Raw genomic sequence first — 22,458 nt, 5'->3', positions numbered from 1 at the left:
ATAAAGAGAAAGATATCTCCATTGGCATGAGGCCTTTTGGTTAGAGCCCAAGAGCAAAACCATGAGGGCTTAGGCCCAAAGTGGACAATATCATGTAATTGTGGAGATATCTAAATTCTTTTTTATCCTACAATTGGTATCAGAGCCCAGATTGCTAGAAGGTTTAACCGCTGACTGTGCACAAGAGCTATGGTCTGATTGAGCCATATGAGTACAATATTAACCTCAAACAAAGAAAGTGGGGGCTCCTATGTTCGGATCAAGAAGTCCAAACACCGGGCAGGAAGTCCTAGTAGGTTGGGTGGACCGAGGGGCAGGAAGACCTGGTGGGCTGAGGATCGAACATGGAAGCCTGTGGTCCTTTGTTTGAGGGGGGGGGGGGAATTGTTGGTGTTGCAAGGTTGCTGATGTGCATAGATTATATACTCTTTTATGCATGTTTTTACGCACATTTACATACTTTGAGCATGCTTGATCTATGCATTTTTATACTTCCAGCTTTCCTTTTAGCATATTTACTCTTTTGGTTCGGAGATCTGCTTTTTGTGCATTTTCTGTACACAGGAGTCGAAATTGGTGAAGATTATACGTCCTCGGGCAAGCTTGGAAGGAATTGAAGGGAGAGAGCATCAGGCCGTGTACCACACATGGCCGTGTAGTTTTAACAGAGAGGGAAGAGGACACGGCCGTGTGAATCTCACACGGCCGTGTCTTGATTTGAAGAAATTATAGAAGATGCCTTACATGGCCGTGTAGATCTACACGGCCGTGTGAGGCATCTGCTGTGGTGGCACGGCCGTGTGAGTTTTCCAGAGGCCAAGCGGTGGTGGCGTGTGCACCACACTACTGTAGCATTCAGAGAATGAAGGGTCCGGCCGTGTGGAGTCACAAGTGCGACTTTGGCGAGAGAAGGACTGGACATGGCGTGTGAATCTCACACGGCCGTGTCATGGGGTCGTGTGGCGCCCGATTTCCTCCTCTATTTAAACCCTCCTTCATGAATTGAAAGGGCATCTCTCCCCCTTTGGGAGAAGACAAGATTTGGTGGTTTCCTCCCATTCTTGGGAGGATTTCTGGGTGATTCGAGGGAAGTTCTTGACGATTTCGACTCCGGAGCGAGGATTGGATCCGAAGACGAGGCTTCTTCCTAGATAAGTTTTCTCTTTCCCCCTTTTCTTGGTTTCTTGGATTGGGGATTTAAGAAATGCTTGTAATCCTTATTTCTTCGGGTATTCTTCCTCGATTCATGGAGTAGATCTTGTATTCTAGGATTAAGGGAGTATTTGTATGATGGATTGATGTAATCTCTTATGGATTTGCCAATTTCTTGTTTCAATGACATTGTCTTGCTTGTATCAATTAGATCTTGAATGATTAATGGTGATTTGTGCTTAATTCTCATTCTTGATTGATTGTTTGGATTTCTTGTGGACTTAGTAAAGATAAACTCTCACTCGATCATCCGAGGGATCCACGTGACAGGTGCAAGCCCGTGTAAGGACGTTTGAGAGATAATCTTGAAGAGGAAATAGGAATATTCAAGAGAGTAGGATGGATCTTGTGATTAGTTTCTTGTATCTTGATAGATTAATAAGTTGTGGGCTTCTATGTTGATATCCGAGGAAGGCATAGTAATAGGTGCACTTCTGTGTAAGGACAACGTAGGTTCACGTCTAATTGATCATATTTAGATGCATTTCTCAGTCCTTAGCCGGTTATCTATTGCAAGAGCGAACCGACAACTTTCTACAAGTGTTTGGAAATTGAGGGATAAGAATTGGTGAACCATTTACATTCAAGAAATCTTACAAAGAAACCGAAACTCCTAGAATCTCCCCTTATCATAACCCAAAACACTAAACTCTTGTTTGTTGATCTTTAATATTAGATTTGTTTACCTTCACTTTGCATTTGAAACAATTAGATAGTGGTTTAGCTAATTCGCATTGAGACATTTCTAGTGCTTATTCCAGTCCCTGTGGATACGATAATCTTTTATATTACTTGCGATATTTCCGTACACTTGCGGAGCGTAACAAGTTTTTGGCGCCGTTGCCGGGGACTGCGCTATAACATTAGGAATTATCAATTGAGTTAGACTAAACATAACATTTGTTTTCCTTTCATATTGCGTAGTTGTAACTAATCATTAGATTTCTGTTTTTACTTTCTTCTATAACTTTTACTTCTTGTTAATTCTTTTTGTACAAATTCAATTCTGCATTTTTTATTCCTTTATTTTTCTTTTTCTGTTGAATTGTCATTTGCTATCTTGTTCTTGTGTATGCGAAGATCTAACTTTGCAGGGGAATTCTTTCCTTTTGACCCTGAGATTGACAGAACTTTCCATAAAAGAAGAATTCTGCAAAGACAAATTGAAGAACAAGAACATTTGAACATGGCGAATAGACCACTCAAGGATTATGCAGCACCTTATGCAAGAGGTTTTCGATCTAGTATTTCAAGACCTTCAGTGGAAGCTAATAACTTTGAGATCAAACCCGCAATTATATCTATGGTGCAGCAGAACTAATTTGGTGGAGGGCCTCATGAAGACCCCAATCAACACTTAGAGGTCTTCTATGAAATATGTGGTACCATGAAAATGAATGGAGTTCCTTCAAAAACAGTTAGATTATTATTATTTGGGTTTTCTTTAAGAGATAGGGCAAAGCAATGGCTGAATTCTTTGGCCCCTAATAGCATCACCACTTGGGAGCAGTGTGAGCAACAGTTTCTTGATAAATTCTATCCACCAAGCAAAACCGCTCATATGAGGAATTTAATTGCAAGCTTCAAGCAAACTGACTCAGAATCTCTTTTTGAAGCATGGGATAGATATAATAGTATGCTCAGACAATGCCCACATCATGGGTTGGAAAGATGGTTAGTGTTGCACACTTTTTATAATGGTATCAACTATCATACCAAAGTGTCCCTTGATTCAGCTGCTGGAGGGGCACTTATGAACAAAAGTTTAGATGAAGCTGAAGAAATTATTGACAGTGTAGCACAAAATCATCATCAATGGGCAAATGAATGAAGTGGTGGCTATTCTTCTGTAAACCCAACAATTAAAGCATCAGGGAAGTTTGATGTAGATGCGGTCACTCTTTTGTCTGCAAAATTGGACGCTCTTACAAAGAAATTTGAGAATATGGGGACTAGTGCTAATATGGTCAATGCTATTAGTACATCTTGTGAAGTATGTGGGAGTTTAGAGCACTCAAATGACTCATGTCCATTGGGAGCTATCACTGCACAAATCAATCAACTGGAACAATGTGATGCAATCATGAGTTAGAATCAAAGGCAGAACAACCCATACTCAAATACTTATAACCCTAGATGGAAGAGCCATCCCAATTTTTCTTACAGAAATAATCAAGATCAAGGACCATCTATGGGGGCAAGACCAAATGTTCAAGCTGGGCAACAAAATTTTCAACATCTATCTTCTCAAGGCTTACCAAAGTCAAATATTGAAAAGATGCTTGAAGAAATTATCTCAAGTCAGAATGAAATGAGGTAAGATTTAGCAAAGCTCATTCAGAGAATGGATAATTCTGAAAAGCATCAAGAGATCCAAGACAGTCAAATTGCCCAACTAGCTTCCTCATCATCCAGAGCACCAGGACAACTTCCAGGAAAACCTGATGTGAATCCTATGGAGCATTGCAATAGAATTGAGCTTAGGAGCGGACGGACCTTGGGAGACTCCCAAGTGACTGCTCCAAAAGGGATACAAAAAGAAGAAGAGCTCTCTCCTCTTATACCAAATCAGATTCAAGCTAATGAGGAGAGTACCATTGAGGTTGAAGAGACTCTTCCACTGAACCATCAAAGGAAAGCTGTCCCTTTTCCTCAGAGACTTACAATGCTCAAGAAAGATGAAGAATTTGGCAAGTTTTTAGAAAAAGTTAAGGAAATTTGTGTAGAGGTACCTCTTATTGATGCTATTCTTCAAATGCCTAGATTTGCCAAATTCCTGAAGGATCTCATGTCAAACAAGAGAAGAAGAGGAGAGGTTGAGACAATTGCGCTTAGTGAGGAATGTAGTGCTATTTTGGAGAAGAACACTTCCCCAAAACTAAAGGACCCAGGGAGCTTTTATATTCCTTGCAACATAGGAAAAGAATTTTTTGAAAAAGCTTTTTGTGATTTGGGGGCAAGTGTTAGCCTCATTCCCTATTCAATTTGTAATAAATTAGGTCTCAAAAATTTTAAACTTACTACTATGGCACTTCAACTTGCTGATCATTCCTGCAGGTACCCTTTGGGTATTATAGAAGATGTGTCAGTAGAGGTGGATGGGAATGTAATTCCCACAGATTTTTTCGTGTTGGACATGGAAGAGGACCCTAGGATTCCTATCATATTAGGAAGACTTTTCCTTGCTATAGCTGGAGCTATAATTGATGTTAAAAATCATAAGCTTTCTTTGGTAATTGGTAAGGAAAGGTTGGAATATGATTTATCTAATATCTCTAACCATGTCTCGTCTCTTTTAAATGCTTGTAGCAGGACAAGCATTTATAAACTTGAGGAATGGAATTTCCATCCTCATGGAAGGCCACCAAACGAAGGAGACAATGTGGTGGAAGATGTTGGGAGAAGATCTCCCAACAAAAATAAAAAGTATATCTGTCCTCCAAGGGCGAGGAAAAGAAGTGAATGATCAAGTTTGGTCGAGCTAAAGACCTTAAACAAGCACTTCTTGGGAGACAACCCAAGGGTTTTTTTAGTTAGTTTTGATTTGTATTTTAATTTCTTTTAGTTTGATGCATTCTTTTGATTTTGTTTTCAGGTTAGGTGCAAAACATAGGCCGGTCGTGTGCTATACACGGCCAGGCAAAAGTTGCAGAGAAGGGAAGTGCTTGGGCCGTGTCATCCAAACATGGCCGTGTAGGATCTCCCGAGGAGAAAGAGGTCTAGGTCGTGTCTCAAACACGGCCGTGTAAAGAATCCCGAGGAGAAAAAGGTCTAGGCCGTGTCTCAAACACGGCCGTGTCTAGAATCCCGAGAAGGAAGAGGGAGAGGCCGTGTCCCAGACACGGCCGTGCGAAGAATCTAGAGAAGGAAGAGGGGAAGGCCGTGTGGATCTGCACGGCCCGTGTAGGAGAGTTATTAAAGTCTTCTTTCCACCTTACACGGCCAGATCTTGGCCGTGTTCCGCACACCCCCAACTCTCCAAAACATCTCTTTCTCTCCCAATCTCTTAAAAACTCCTCTCAAATCTCTCAAGATCTCTTAGATCCGGATTCTCCTCCTCTCTAAGACTTGGACTTTTTGTTCTCCTAACCTAAGATCTTTGCTCTTTGAAGTTTTGTTCTCTGAGTTCCATTTTTCCAACCCTAGATAATTCTTCCCCTATCTAAACTCATCAAGATGTCCAACATTTTGAAGAAACTTCGCAAAGGAGGTGGTGGATCCAGTGGAGACAAAGAGAAGGAGCCATCAAGGGACAAAGGAAAACAACCAGTGAAGGGCAAAGGCAAAAGGACTTCACGCAACGAAGGTAATGACAATGAATTCAATATTGTGTTTAGAAATGATGATCAAGTAACTAGATTTGCAATTCTTGTCAATAGAAAGATAGTGTGTACTAGATATATGGACCCAACTGTTCTTGATATGCTTGGAATTAGGGAGGATGTAGATTTGATGATTGGGTTTTTGGATTGGAGTGATATTATGTACACACATTTGCCTACATATCCTCGTCTTGTTTTGGAATTTTTAAGTTCATTGGATGTCCATTTTACTAATGAAGATGATTATTTTGGAAAAATCTCATTTAGACTAATGAATCAAGAATTTCTATGGACATTTAGTGACTTTAATTCTTGTTTTGGATTAACCACCAGTAGCCCTCGTAGGTTTGATCCAAGGTTTAATTGGAATCATTTTTGGAATGCAATAACTGGGTTAGATCAACCTTATGAGCCTTCAAGAGCTAAGGCCTCCCATATACAAAACCCCATCTTTAGGTATCTACATAGAGTCATGGGTAAAACTATTTTTGGTAAGGGAGAGAGTGATGGGGTGGTTAAAAAGATAGAGCTTTATGCTTTATGGGCTATGCTTTATAAGGTTGAATTTGATTCTGGTTTTCATTTTGTTCAAACCTTATTAAGATCTGCTAGGGCATCATCGGGATCAATTGATTTTATTGGTTTGATTACCCGAATAGCTTATAATTTAAATCTTGATGTTGATGGTTTAGAAATAATTCATGGTAATGACATGATTGACATTGATGCATGTCTTGCTATGAAAATGATCGTTCGGGATGAGAATGGTTTCGCGTTTCCTAGGAGGAGTGGTTCTCCTTTACCCCTTCCTTTTCCTGAACGAACTACTATTCGTAACCCGGCTAATTGGGTAATTTCTGAGTTAGATTTTGAGGATAACCCTTCTATACCTGGAGATATTGAGCCACATCATGAGCCCTCGTCATCTGGACACCCGCAGCCTTCTAGTTTTATGGAGCCTGCTAGGCATTCTTTTGCATATGGCACGGGATCTTCTAGGTTTGATTTTTCATATTTTCATACGTCTCTAGAATCACTTCATGAGAAGCAAGATGCCCAACGAAAAATGTTGGAGGGTCGCTTCTCTTTATCTGATGATCAGTTTAGGGAGGTACAAAATTATTTTCAGTTTACGAGGAATTTTCAAGGTCAAGTGGCTGAGTTTGTGCAGGATTATGATACTGATCAGGCTAGGATGAGAGATTTTATGCAGAGCATGATACTTACTAGCCAACAAGTAGATTCTTTATATGAGTATCATAGATCCTTGGGTGAGATTCCAAGTTTTCCTAGTTTTCCTATTGGCCAACCACGTCGTAGACCTCCTTTCCCTCGTCCACCTCCACCTCCTCCACCATATTGATTTCATCGGGACGATGAAAAGTTTAAGTCTGGGGGGGTGTCATGTACTGTTTAGTTTGGTTTTCAGTTTTTAGTTTTTGTTAGTTTTTCATGTTGGTTCTTATTTTCATTGCTTGTTGCTTTATTTTGCTTGTTTTTGAAATAATCATGGAAAAAATTTTTTTGAGAACATCAAATCTTCACTTATATGCTTTCTTGGATTCAAGTGAAATGTTAGCACGATTATTGTCTTGATTCATGATGTTCGAATGATGATAGTAGTAAACTTTGTGTAGTTCTTTTTTCTATCTTGGGAAGCATTAATAAGCTAAGAATCTTATGGTGATGAGTTTTAGTTTTGGTTCAACCTTAAGGATTTTATCTTCACTACACTTGTGCTTGATGCTTGAATAGTTGATGTCATTGAAATAGTCATGATTCATCTTGTTTGCTTAGTACTTGGTTTCCATGGTGATTTCTCAACTTTCATTTTGGTTACTGGATGAGGCTCAAATCATTAAAGCTCATTTGGAAAAATCAAAATATCCCAACATGTGTGCTAAAAGTACATTTGTGAATAAGTTTTGCACAATGCAAACACTTATAAAAAAAAATAAAAAATAAGGGATATAAAAAACAATTGTCATGAGTGGAATCTAGCAAGTCACCCCTTTGAGACCGAGTTAGGTTACTGGGGAAATGACTGCTTAGCTTCCCTTGAGATTGAGCGCACCTTTGAGACCTTGGGTTAGTTGAAAAGTATGAACCAAGTGAATGGTGAGTACGTGCCTATCACTGGTTACTTGTCTTTCACTGGAAACACTAGGAATTCAAATTTGATGACGACTTGACTAGGACATGGATTGAAACTTGAAGGGTGTTGAGTTACTTTTACACTGTGCACAAGATTCTTATACTTGAACCATACTTTACTTGTTTCCATGATCACGCTTGTTAATGAAACTTTTTGATAGAGTTAGGAAAGTGCACTAGGTTTTATGAATGTGTTGTAGAACATATGAATTTAGACTATGACATTTGTGCTTGGACAAGGCATAAGGTAGTCTGGTGATGTGCGTAGATTATATACTCTTTTATGCATGTTTTTACGCACATTTACATACTTTGAGCATGCTTGATCTATGCATTTTTATACTTCCAGCTTTCCTTTTAGCATATTTACTCTTTTGGTTCGGAGATCTGCTTTTTGTGCATTTTCTGTACACAGGAGTCGAAATTGGTGAAGATTATACGTCCTCGGGCAAGCTTGGAAGGAATTGAAGGGAGAGAGCATCAGGCCGTGTACCACACATGGCCGTGTAGTTTTAACAGAGAGGGAAGAGGACATGGCCGTGTGAATCTCACACGGCCGTGTCTTGATTTGAAGAAATTAGAGAAGATGCCTTACATGGCCGTGTAGATCTACTGCAGTGTGAGTTTTCAGAGGCCGCGGTGGTGGCGGTGTGCACTACAGTGTGTGAGTTTTCAGGAGGCCAAGCGGTGGTGGCGTGTGCACCACTGCCGTGTAGCATTCCAGAGAAGAGGGTCCCGGCCGTGTGGAGTCACATGGCCGTGCAGCTTTGGCAGAGAAGGAACTGGACAGTGTCGTGGGCCGTGTGGCGCCCGATTTCCTCCTCTATTTAAACCCTCCTTCATGAATTGAAAGGGCATCTCTCCCCCTTTGGGAGAAGGCAAGATTAGGTGGTTTCCTCCCATTCTTGGGAGGATTTCTGGGCGATTCGAGGGAAGTTCTTGACGATTTCGACTCCAGAGCGAGGATTGGATCCGAAGATGAGACTTCTTCCTAGATAAGTTTTCTCTTTCCCCCTTTTCTTGGTTTCTTGGATTGGGGATTTAAGAAATGCTTGTAATCCTTATTTCTTCAGATATTCTTCCTCGATTCATGGAGTAGATCTTGTATTCTAGGATTAAGGGAGTATTTGTATGATGGATTGATGTAATCTCTTATGGATTTGCCAATTTCTTGTTTCAATGACATTGTCTTGCTTGTATCAATTAGATCTTGAATGATTAATGGTGATTTGTGCTTAATTCTCATTCTTGATTGATTTTTTGGATTTCTTGTGGACTTAGTAAAGATAAACTCTCACTCGATCATCCGAGGGATCCACGTGACAGGTGCAAGCCCGTGTAAGGACGTTTGAGAGATAATCTTGAAGAGGAAATAGGAATATTCAAGAGAGTAGGATGGATCTTGTGATTAGTTTCTTGTATCTTGATAGATTAATAAGTTGTGGGCTTCTATGTTGATATCCGAGGAAGGCATAGTAATAGGTGCGTTTCTGTGTAAGGACAACGTAGGTTCACGTCTAATTGATCATATTTAGATACATTTCTCAGTCCTTAGCCGGTTATCTATTGCAAGAGAGAACCGACAACTTTCTACAAGTGTTTGGCAATTTAGGGATAAGAATTGGTGAACCATTTACATTCAAGAAATCTTACAAAGAAACCGAAACTCCTAGAATCTCCCTTTATCATAACCCAAAACACTAAACTCTTGTTTGTTGATCTTTAATATTAGATTTGTTTACCTTCACTTTGCATTTGAAACAATTGGATAGTGGTTTAGCTAATTCGCATTGAGACATTTCTAGTGCTTATTCCAGTCCCTGTGGATACGATAATCTTTTATATTACTTGCGACATTTCCGTACACTTGCGGAGCGTAACAGTTGCAAACATAGTCCCACATTGAAAACACATGGGAAAGATCATGAGTTTATAAAGAGAAAGATATCTCCATTGGCATGAGGCCTTTTGGGTAGAGCCCAAGAGCAAAACCATGAGGGCTTAGGCCTAAAGTGGACAATATCATGTAATTGTAGAGATATCTAAATTCTTTTCGATCCTACAATCTGAATTCCTAGAACTCTTCATAAAACAAGTAAATTACTCTCTCTTCACTAGTTCTCATTTTCGCTTCTCATTCTCTTTTCTTTAGATAACTCACAACCATCGATAGTTTAGCTAATTTAAGTGAACCATTGCTAGTTCTTATAACCAGTCCTCATGGGATCGATAATCTTTATTACTGACGATGAATCCATGCACTTGCAGAATCGTAACAAGTTTTTGGCACCGTTGCCGGGGAGACACGGTCGTGCAGGTTTTACAGCCATGCTCTGATTTGCCTCTAGTTGGCTACATGGTCGTGCAAGAGTTGCACGACTGTGCACTGCTCCTCTTCTATTTTTCCACACGACCGTGCGAGGTTGCACGGTCGTATTCTCTAGCTCGTTCTAGTGCGTCGACAATCACTTTTTTTTGCTTCGAAAGTTATCCCTGTCAGCACAAAACCAAACAAAGAGCAGATATCCGAACAAAAAAGTATATATGATGAGTACATGATAAAAGAGGTGATCATGCAAAGAATATATACGTATAAAGCAAGTGAATGTGCGTTAAAACGTACATAAACGATCATAATATTTACGCACATCAATATCAAGACCTTAGCTCTTACCGAGGAATGCAACGCTTTATTTGGGAAGAATATTTCCTCGAACCTCCAAGATCCAGGAAGCTTTTATATACCTTGCACTATAGGAACTGAATTTATATAAAAAACTTTTTGTGATTTGGGGGCTAGTGTTAGCCTCATTCCATACTCAATTTGTAATAAGGTAGGGCTTAAAAACTTTAAGCTTACTATCATGACACTGCAATTAGCTGATCATTCTTGCAAGTACTCTATGGGTATTGTGGAAGATGTGCTGGTAGAAGTTGGTGGGATCATTATTCCCACAGTTTCGTGGTACTTGACATTGAAGAAGACCCAAAAATTCCAATTATATTAGGAAGACCCTTCCTTGCAACAACTGGAGCAATAATTGATGTGAAAAACCATAAACTTTCATTGGTAATCGGTAAGGAAAGGTTGGAATATGATTTATCTAATTCTTCTAACCATGCCTCTTCTTTTCTGGTGAGTGTTTGCAACAGGATAGATGCTTGCAAATTTGAGGATTGGAACTTCCATCCTCAAGGGAGGCCACCAGATGAAGAACCTGATCTGGCAAGCATTGGGAGAAGGCCTCCTATTAAAAGTAAAAAAATACATCTGGCCTCTGAGGGAAAGAATGAGGGAAGAATAAACTCACTCAACCCTAGGAGAGAAATCTGTATCTCCTTGGGTATAACCATGAAAATGGAGATGAGGTCGAGCTAATAACCTTAAACAAGCGCTTCTTGGGAGGTAACCCAAGGGCTCTTTTATTAGATTTAATTTGAGTTGTCTTTTTCATTAGTTAGAGTTTTTAATTTGATTTTGTTTCTATTTTCAAGTTGGACAAAGCTTCCATGAGTTGGTCATGATTATTTCTTGGGCATAGAAGCTTTGGAGTAGTGACCAAGGAGGAAGTGTAGTAATTTCAGTCTTGACAAAGCCCAATCGTGTACCATACACGACCGTGTGACACTTACACAGGTGGAGGAGCACAAAGTCGTGTGACTCACACTGCCCGTGTGAGTCCACCCGAGAAGAAGGAGGTCAAGGATGTGCAACTTCACATGGCCGTGTGAGAACTCTAGAGATGAAGATGAAGAAGGTCGTGTGTGCCACACGGGTGTGCGGGAACATCAGAGAAGGAAAAGAATACGACCGTGTGACAAACATGGACGTGTGAACAAAGTCGAGAAGGAGCATGTGATGTCTGTGCCATTTGGTACGACCGTGTAGATCTGGCCGAGGGGAGGACAGTTTAGGCCGTGTAGATCTACACGGCCGTGTGAAGCACTTTTTCTTGCCCGTGTCTATAAGACACGGCTGTGTCAAAGCAGTGTTGGCCACACCCCCAAGCAAATTTCCTCTTTTCTAACTTCTCTCATCTTTATCTTCATCTTCTCTTCTTTGCTTCACAAATCTAGATCCCTCACTCACTCATCTTCATAAACAAGATCTAGATCTAGATCTGAATAGAAATTCTTCTCCTCCACCTTCAAGATCTAAAATCTCCCTATATAAGTGTTAGAGTGTATACTGAAAGCCTAAGCTTTTTTAAACATTTATTTTGAATAAAAGAATCACATTTGGTCAAATTATCTACATTTATTTGTAGTTGTTCAATTAATTTGTATTGTAGATAACATAATATGTGGTGTCACATACAAAAGATAATGTTATCAGTACCTTATAAATTATAAACAGTAACTCACGACCAAGATGGAAAGGAACAAACCATTGAAAGGTCATAGTGTAATTAGATATTAGTTTATCTTAACTATATAATTACACTAGTACACTTAGAGTGTATTGAGTAGAACCATCAGAGGTCGTTTCTTTTATACTGACTTTATAAAGGAACAAAGACCTCAGTTATTATGGAAGTGTGTGCTCTTAATCCTAATATAATAACAAACACATATATTTGATATTTATTTCTTTAATTTATCAATGGGTGAGATTTAGTTTGATAAATCAATAAGCCCGATAAGTTGGGAAATGATATCACTTATAGTGTGTGTTGTTGATTATAGAAGGAAATTGTGTCCTAGTGATCTAGGTTGATAATGTCCCCAAGAGGAGCTCATAAGGATTGTCATGTAAAACCCTGCAGGTGGACTTAGTCCGACATGACGATAAGGTTGAGTGGTACTACTCTTGGACTAAGATATTAATTAAATGAGTTGTCAGTAACTCACTTAATTAGTGGACATTCGACATCTTAAACACAGGGAGACTAACACACTCATAATAAGAAGGAGCCCAAAAATGTAATTTGGGATTGGTGCGGTAGTTCAATAATAGTTATCTAGTGGAATGAATTATTATTGATAAAATTAAGTTGTGTGTTCGGGGCGAACACGGGATGCTTAATTTTATCGGGAGACCAAAACCAATTCCTCCTCTCGGTCCCTATCGTAGCCTCTTAGTTATAGAGTACTATACCCACCTATACTCATCTTCATACCCATGTTATAGGGGCCGGCCAAGCTAGCTTGGGACCAAGCTAGGGCTGGCCAAGCCTTGGTCCATGGGTGGCCGACCCTAACTTGAACCCAAGTCTAGGTGGCCAGTCATTAAAAATACAAAAAGGAATTTTAATTTTAAATTTTTTCTTATGTGGAATACATGATTTAAAAGAGAGTTTAAAAATTAAAATATTTCCTTTTATAAGATTCTACAAAAGATTAAGAGAAGAGTTAAATCTCTTTCCATATTTGTAGATTAAAAGGTTAATTTTAATTTTGGTAAAAACTTTACTTATTTATCATCCACATGTTGAAAAGTTAAATTTTAAAATTATAGAAATTTCCTTTTATAGCATCAATCATGAATGGATTATTAAAGAGAAATTTTATTTTAAAATTTCTCCGGAAGCAAATTAGGAAGCTTTAATTTTTCTAGCGAAAAATTTCCTTGTTTGCTTATTTGATGTGGCCGGCCATATACACTAAGAAAAGGATTTTAATTTTAATTAATTAAAATTTTCCTTTTCAATGGCAATAGAATTAAGGAAGGTTTTATTAAATTTTCCTTATTTGCCAAGGCTAAGGATTATAAAAGAGGGGGTTTGGGTGCTTTTGTGGTAACAACCTCTATTCTATTTTCTCTCTCTTTTCTTCCTTGGTGTGGCCGGCCCCTTCAAGTTCTCTCCTCTCCTTGGTGTGGCCGAACCTCTCATCTTCTTTGGAGATCAAGTGGTGGCCGGATTTTAGCTTGGAGAAGAAGGAGAGAAAGCTTGCATCCCTTGGAGCTTGGTTGGTGGAAAAAGATCTTCATCCTTTGGAAGCTTTGTGCTTGGCCGAAACTTGAAGGAAGGAGAAGAAGGTGCTAGGTGGTCCTCATCTTGGAAGATCGTTGCCCACACAACATCTGAGATTAGAAGAGGAATACGGTAGAAGATCAAGAGGTCATTATTCACAAAGAAAGGTATAACTAATAATTATTTTCCGCATCATGTTAGTTTTGTTTCTTTGTAAAAATACCAAATACAAGAGGCATGCGATTCTAGTTTTTCGAATTAGTTTTCAAAGTTGTGTTCTTTTGTTTTTTCTTTTCCTTGTGATTTGATTCTTCTTAGTGGTTAACCTAGGGTTACTATGGGAAGATTAAATATTTAATTTCCTTAAAAGGCTTTGTCTAATCGGTGGTGGTTGCTCCCATATCCAAGAAGGCCATGTGCCTCGCCATGCAGTACTGGAAGCTGATTTTGGAAATAGATATTTAATTTTCTTCGTGACCTAGGTGATTTGGATCGAACATGTTAAGTTCAGCAAAGAAGGTTCTACTTCTAAACCGAAAGGAAAGAAAAAGAAGAAACAAGTTAGCTCAGTAAAGAAGGTCAATAATCTCAGAGTACAGGACCTAAAGCTGGAGTGAAGAAGCCGAAGGGCAAGTGCTTCATCTGCAAGCAGTCAGGGCATTGGAAGGCGGACTGTCCTCGTAGGAATCAAAACAACAAAGGTATATCTCATGCTCTGGTTGTTGAAACATGTTTAGCGGTGTTATCTACCAGCACCTGGTGTGTAGTTACGGGAGCCACTGATCATGTCTGCAATTCTTTGTAGGGGTTCCAGGAAACCCAACGACTATATGAAGGAGAGATAACCATCTACATGGGCAATGCTACTAAGGTGGCAGCTGTTGCAGTGGGATATGTCTACTTATCTTTTGATAGGAATAGAAAATTGGTTTTAAGAAATTGTCTTTATGTACCCAGTTTTAGAAAGAATTTAATTTCAGTTTCTAAACTGTATTTGGATGGATATTCTGTTTCCTTTAATAACAATGTAGTTATAAAGAGAAATAAAGTGATTATCTGTTCTGGTGCATTAGTTGGCAATTTATATACTTTAAATCTAATTTCTCCCACAAAGCAAAATATGGAAATTTATAACACATCTTCTAACACTAATAAGAGAAAACAACATTCGAAAATGAACCAAGCATATCTTTGGCATCTAAGGCTTGGTCATATTAACTTAAGTAGGATTCAAAGGCTTATAGCCGATGGACTCTTGGGTTCATTAGAGTTGGAAAATTTTCCAACTTGTGAATCTTGCTTGGAAGGTAAAATGACCAAGAGGCCTTTTAAGGCCAAGGGGTATAGAGCGAAAAAGTGTTAGAATTGGTTCATTCTGATTTGTGTGGTCCTATGTCTATCCAGGCAAGAGGTGGTTTTGAATATTTTGTCTCTTTTATAGACGATTATTCAAGATACGGATACATTTACCTAATGCGCCGCAAGCCAGAGTGCTTTGATAAGTTCAAAGAATACAAGGCTGATATGGAGAAACGACTAGGTAAAAGTATCAAGACACTACGGTCTGATCGTGGTGGCGAATACCTCTTAGGAGAGTTTAGGAATTACTTATCAGAGGCCGGGATTCAATCCCAATTGTCCGTACCTGGTACACCCTAACAGAATGGTGTGGCAGAACGAAGGAATAGGACTCTTATGGAGATGGTTAGATCGATGATGAGTTATTCAAAATTACCAAATTCGTTTTGGGGATACGCTCTGGAAACGGCAACTCACATTCTGAACTTAGTACCTTCTAAATCAGTATCTTCTACTCCCACAAAATTGTGGAATGGGCGAAATCCTAGTCTAAGACATATTCGGATTTGGGGTAGTCCAACACATGTGCTGAAACCAGATGCTGATAAGTTAGAATCTCGTACAAAAGTTCGCGTGTTTGTGGGTTATCCCAGAGGAACGAAAGGTGGTTTATTTTATAGTCCTAATGACCAAAAGGTCATTGTTAGCACCAATGCCCAGTTTTTAGAATAAGACTATATAATGGATCACAAGACCAGTAGCAAAGTTGTTCTAGAAGAACTTAGAGAGGACACGTCTACTTTAGTACCAATAGTACAGGATGAAGTACCATAAGAGACTGCAACACGTGTCACACATGATACACAACCACAGACGGTGCCTCGTCGTAGTGGGAGAGTTGTGAGGGAACCTGAGAGATTCATGTTTTTGGGAGAGTCTTCGGACTTGATCCCGGGTAAACATGAACCTGATCCCCGAATATATGACGAAGCACTCCAAGATATAGATGCAGTATCTTGGCAAAAGGCAATGAATTTTGAAATAGAGTCTATGTACTCTAATAAGGTCTGGGAGCTTGTAGAACCACCTTATGGTGTAAAAGTCGTTGGATGCAAGTGGATCTACAAAAGGAAAAGAGGGACAGACGGGAAGGTAGAAACCTTCAAAGCTAGGCTTGTTGCGAAAGGGTACACTCAGAAAGAGGGAATCAATTATGAGGAGACCTTTTCACCGATAGCCATGCTTAAGTCTATCCGGATACTCTTATCTATTGCCGCTCATATGGATTATGAGATTTGGCAAATGGATGTCAAGACAACTTTCCTTAATGGAAGTCTTGAAGAAAACATCCATATGAAGCAACCAGAAGGGTTCGTTGAAAAAGGAAAAGAGCATTTAGTGTGCAAGCTCAATCGGTCCATTTATGGACTGAAGCAATCTTCAAGGTCTTGGAACATCCGGTTTAATGAAGTAATGCAGTCATATGGATTTATTTAGTGTCCGGATGAGTCTTGTGTATACAAGAAGTGTAACGGAAACGTGGTGGTATTTCTTGTACTATACGTAGATGATATTTTGTTAATTGCCAACAATGTCAAGGTATTATCAGACGTAAGAGTATGGTTGTCCAAACAATTTGATATGAAGGACTTAGGAGATTGTGCACACATTCTTGGGATCAAAGTTATAAGGGATCGCAAGAAAAGAATGTTGTGTCTGTCCCAAGCTTCATATATAGATACAATCCTTGCTCGTTTTAGCATGCAAAATTCCAAGAAAGGTTTCTTACCTTTTAGGCATGGAGTAGCTCTATCTAAAGAGATGTCTCCGAAGACATCAAAGGAAATAGAGGACATGAAAGCAGTTCCTTATGCTTCGGCTGTAGGAAGCCTTATGTATGCAATGCTGTGTATGAGACCTGATATCTGTTTTGTCGTGGGCATGGTTAGTAGATATCAGAGTAACCCTGGACAAGGACATTGGACTGCGGTAAAGCATATATTAAAGTACCTGAGAAGGACTAGAGATTATATGCTAGTTTATCAAGCAGATGATTTGCTCCCTGTGGGTTACACGGATTCAAATTTCTAATCGGATAGGGACAACAGTAAGTCTACATTAGGCTATGTGTTTACTTTAGGAGGTGGAGTCATTGCATGGAGGAGTGTTAAGCAGAAATGCGTTTCGGACTCAACCATGAAAGCTGAGTATGTGGCATCCTCTGAGGCAGCTAAAGAAGCAGTATGGCTCAGGAACTTTATGATGGACTTAGATGTGATTCCTGGTTTGCCCAAAATCATCACAATTTATTGTGATAATAGCGGTGCAGTTGCAAACTCGAAGGAACCACGAGCCCGTAAGGCAAGTAAACATATAGAGCGCAAGTACCACCTAATACAAGATATCGTGAAGCGAGGAGAAGTTGTCATCGCCAAGATTGCATCAGCAGATAACCTGGCAAATCCTTTCACTAAGGCCCTTCCAGCAAAAGCTTTCGTTCGGCATGTGGAGGGGATGGGAATCAGATGTATGGCAGCATATATGGCAGCTTAGTCATTAGTATAAGTGAGAAATTGTTAGAGTGTATACTGAAAGCCTAAGCTTTTTTAAACATTTATTTTGAATAAAAGAATCACATTTGGTCAAATAATCTACATTTATTTGTAGTTGTTCAATTAATTTATATTGTAGATAACATAGTATGTGGTATCACATACAGAAGATAATGTTATCAGTACCTTATAAATTATAAACAGTAGCTCACGACCAAGATAGAAAGGAACAAACCATTGGAAGGTCGTAGTGTAATTAGGTATTACTTTATCTTAACTATATAATTACACTAGTACACTTAGAGTGTATTGAGTAGGACCATCAGAGGTCGTTTCTTTTATACTGAATTTATAAAGGAACAAAGACCTCAGTTATTATGGAAGTCCAACAACAACAACAACATCCAAGCCTTTTCCCACTAGGTGGGGTCGGCTGTATGAATCCTTTTACGCCATTGAGCTCTATCTTCTATTATATCATCATCTATATTTAAATAAATTTTATCTTGTTTTATTGTTGCTAACCAAGTCCTTTTTGGTCTTCCTCTTCCTCGTTTGATATGCATATTTATCATAGTTTCACATCGCCTAACTGGAGCATTTATTGGTCGTCTAAGTACATGTCCGTACCATCTTAAACGTGTCTCTCGGAGTTTTCCCTCAATAGATGCAACTTCGACTTTCTCTCTAATGCTCTCATTTCTTATTTTGTCCATCTTCGTATGTCCACACATCCACCTTAACATCCTCATCTCTGCAACTCTCATCTTCTGCTCGTGTGCTCGAGTCATAGCCCAACATTCAGCTCCATATAACATAGCAGGTCTAACTGCGGTTTTATAGAACTTACCTTTAAGTTTAAGAGGTACTTTACGGTCACATAAAACACTCGATGCTCCCCTCCATTTCACCCATCCTGCTTGTATTCTATGTAAGACATCTCTCTCAATCCCTCCATCATTTTGTAAAAATGATCCTAAATATTTAAATCGCTCGGTTCCAGGCTACTCGTCCTCTCCTATCTTAACAATTGTTTCATTACTTCTAATATTGCTAAACTTAAATTCCATATATTCTATCTTTAATCTACTAAGCTTAAAACCTTTCCCTTCTAGTGTTTCCCTCCAAGATTCTAGCTTAGCATTTACTCCTTCACGTGTCTCATCTACCAAAATAATATCATCTGCAAATAACATACACCACGGTACTGTGTCTTGAATGTGCGCAGTGAGTTCATCCATAATTAGTGTAAAAAGATAGGGACTTAGAGCTGATCCTCGATGTAACCCTATCTTTATTGGAAATGTTTCAGTTACTCCGCCTGAAGTCTTTACTCTGGTCGTTACATCCTCGTACATATCTTTAATTAGTTCAATATATGTTACGCTAACACCTCTCTTTTCTAAAATTCGCCATATAATTTCTCTTGGGACTCTATCATACGCTTTTTCTAAGTCAATGAATATCATGTGTAGATCTTGTTTTTGCTCCCGATATTTTTCAATTAATTGTCTAAGAAGATATATAGCTTCTATTGTCGACCTTCCAGGCATAAACTCAAATTGATTTTCTGTCACTGTGGTCTCCTTCCTTAATCTTTTTTCTATTACTTTTTCCCAAAGTTTCATAGTATGACTCATTAGTTTAATACCCCTATAGTTTGCACAATTTTGTATGTCTCTCTTATTCTTATATAAGGGAACTAGAGTACTTATCCTCCATTGATCAGGCATTTTTTTTGTTTTCAATATCATGTTAAATAATTTTGTAAGCCATTCAATACCTTGTTTCCCTAAGCACTTCCACACCTCTATCGGAATATCATCTGGTCCAACGGCTTTTCCATTGTGCATCTCATTTAAAGTTTGTTTTACTTCTGAAGTTTGAATTCTACGATAAAAATTAAAATTTCGATGCTCATTTGACCTAATTAAATTACCCAAGTTATGTTGGTCTCCTAAACCTTCATTAAAAAGTTGATGAAAATACCTCTTCCACCGCTCTTTTATTTCTCCATCGCTTACTAATACCCTAATACATTCATCTTTAATACATTTTATTTGACTAAGATCTCTTGTTTTTCTTTCTCTCACTTTAGCTATTCTATAAATGTCTCTTTCCCCTTCTTTTGTATCCAATTTTTGATATAACCGTTCAAAAGTTTCATTTTTTGCTTCACTCACCACTTTCTTAGCTTCTTTCTTGGCTATTGTATATTTTTTTAAGTTTTCCTCATTCTTACAAATATATAATTCCTTATAAGCTATTCGTTTTTCCTTCACTTTCTCTTGTACTTTCTCATTCCACCACCAAGATTCTTTACTTAGCGGTGCATGCCCCTTTGACTCACCGAGGACACTCTTAGCTACTATTTTTAACTTTGATACCATCTTATCCCATGTTGTATTAGAGTCATCATATATTTCACCTAATGCTTGTACTTCTATCTTCTCCTTAAATATATGTTGTTTCCCATCCTTTAACTTCCACCACTTAATTCTAGGAATTGTATATATTTTCTTTCTATTGATACTATGTTTAAGGCGTATATCCAACACTACTACCCTATGTTGGGTAGTTAAGCTTTCTCTAGGGATGACTTTGCAATCTTTACAAATATTTCTATCCTTCTTCCTAACCATAAGAAAGTCAATTTGCGATTTATTATTCCCACTTTTGAATGTGACTAAGTGTTCTTCTCTTTTCTTAAAAAACGTATTAGCTAATATAAGGTCATATGCTATCGCAAAATCTAATATAGTTTTCCCTTCCTCATTCCTCGTTCCAAACCCATAGCTCTCATGTACTCTCTCATATTCCTCATTTTTCACTCCAACATGCCCATTTAGATCACCTCCTATTAAAATCCTTTCATTTGATGAAATATTTTGTAGTATTTCATCTAAGTCCTCCCAAAACCTTAATTTGGTAGATTCATTTAATCCTACTTGTGGTGCATATACGCTAATTATGTTCATAGTTTCTTTCGCCACTATTATCTTAAGGTCTATAATTCTATCCCCTTTTCTAACTACTCCTACAACTTCATCCTTTAACAAATTATCTACAATAATACCCACTCCATTTCTTGTTTTACTCTTTCCAGTGTACCATAACTTAAAACCCGAGTTCTGTATCATCTTTGCCTTCTCACCTGTCCATTTTGTCTCTTGTACACACAAAATATTAATTTTTCTTCTAATCATCATATCTACTATCTCCATCGATTTACCAGTGAGAGTTCCTATGTTCCATGTTCCAAATCTTAGATTATTAGTTTTCCTATCATATTTGTTCTTATCTAACCTATGGTGTGAGAACTCTTGCCTATTTAACACTACACCCAAGTTCTCATGGAGATGTAGCGGTCCTTGCTGAGACGTTACAATCGGACCCTGTAACGCGAACTCTTGCATATTTATCACTACACCCGAGTTCTGGAAATGTAGCGGTCCTTGCCGAGACGTTACAGTCGGACCCTGCAACGCGTTCCTTCCGGGGAACAACCTAGCATTAGCACAATAGTTTAATAGATTCATTCATGAAATATTTGCCATAGTTATTATGGAAGTGTGTGCTCTTAATCCTAATATAATAACAAACACATATATTTGATATTTATTTCTTTAATTTATCAATGGGTGAGATTTAGTTTGATAAATCAATAAGCCCGATAAGTTGGGAAATGATATCACTTATAGTGTGTGTTGTTGATTATAGAAGGAAACTGTGTCCTAGTGATCTAGGTTGATAATGTCCCCAAGAGGAGCTCATAAGGATTGTCATGTTAAACCCTGCAGGTGGACTTAGTCCGACATAACGATAAGGTTGAGTGGTACTACTCTTGGACTAAGATATTAATTAAATGAGTTATCAGTAACTCACTTAATTAATGGGCATTCGACATCTTAAACACAGGGAGACTAACACACTCATAATAAGAAGGAGCCCAAAAATGTAATTTGGGATTGGTGCTATAGTTCAATAATAGTTCTCTAGTGGAATGAATTATTATTAATAAAATTAAGTTGTGTGTTCGGGGCGAACACGGGATGCTTAATTTTATCGGGAGACCAAAATCAATTCCTCCTCTTGGTCCCTATCGTAGCCTCTTAGTTATAGAGTACTATACCCACCTATACTCATCTTCATACCCATGTTATAGGGGCCGGCCAAGCTAGCTTGGGACCAAGCTAGGGCTGGGCAAGCCTTGGTCCATGGGTGGCCGGCCCTAGCTTGAACGCAAGTCTAGGTGGTCGGCCATTAAAAATACAAAAAGGAATTTTAATTTTAAATTTTTTCTTATGTGGAATACATGATTTAAAAGAGAGTTTAAAAATTAAAATATTTCCTTTTATAAGATTCTACAAAAGATTAAGAGAAGAGTTAAATCTCTTTCCTTATTTGTAGATTAAAAGGTTAATTTTAATTTTGGTAAAAACTTTACTTATTTATCATCCACATGTTGAAAAGTTAAATTTTAAAATTATAGAAATTTCCATTTATAGCATCAATCGTGAAGGGATTATTAAAGAGAAATTTTATTTTAAAATTTCTCCGGAAGCAAATTAGGAAGCTTTAATTTTTCTAGCGAAAAATTTCCTTGTTTGCTTATTTGATGTGGCCGGCCATATACACTAAGAAAAGTATTTTAATTTTAATTAATTAAAATTTTCCTTTTCAATGGCAATAGAATTAAGGAAGGTTTTATTAAATTTTCTTTATTTGCCAAGGCTAAGGATTATAAAAGAGGGGGTTTGGGTGCCTTTGTGGTAACAACCTCTATTCTATTTTCTCTCTCTTTTCTTCCTTGGTCTGGCCGGCCCCTTCAAGTTCTATCCTCTCCTTGGTGTGGCCGAACCTCTCATCTTCCTTGGAGATCAAGTGGTGGCCGGATTTTTGCTTGGAGAAGAAGGAGAGGAAGCTTGCATCCCTTGGAGCTTGGTTGGTGGAAAAAGATCTTCATCATTTGGAAGCTTTGTGCTTGGCCGAAACTTGAAGGAA

The 22,458-nt window shown here is 38.4% G+C and overlaps 1 non-coding gene across 1 annotated transcript; it reads right to left on the bottom strand.

Moving 5' to 3' along the window:
* Nucleotides 1-2,771: 2,771 nt before the first annotated feature.
* Nucleotides 2,772-2,877, bottom strand: LOC122054469. Its single transcript, XR_006132777.1, has one exon. It is a non-coding gene; the product is annotated as a small nucleolar RNA R71 (small nucleolar RNA).
* Between the last annotated feature and the right edge of the window lie 19,581 nt (nucleotides 2,878-22,458).

Source organism: Zingiber officinale, chromosome 3A (genome assembly GCF_018446385.1).
Source record: "Zingiber officinale cultivar Zhangliang chromosome 3A, Zo_v1.1, whole genome shotgun sequence".
NCBI classification, from domain to species: domain Eukaryota; kingdom Viridiplantae; phylum Streptophyta; class Magnoliopsida; order Zingiberales; family Zingiberaceae; genus Zingiber; species Zingiber officinale.
This window is presented reverse-complemented; position numbering and strand designations above follow the sequence as displayed.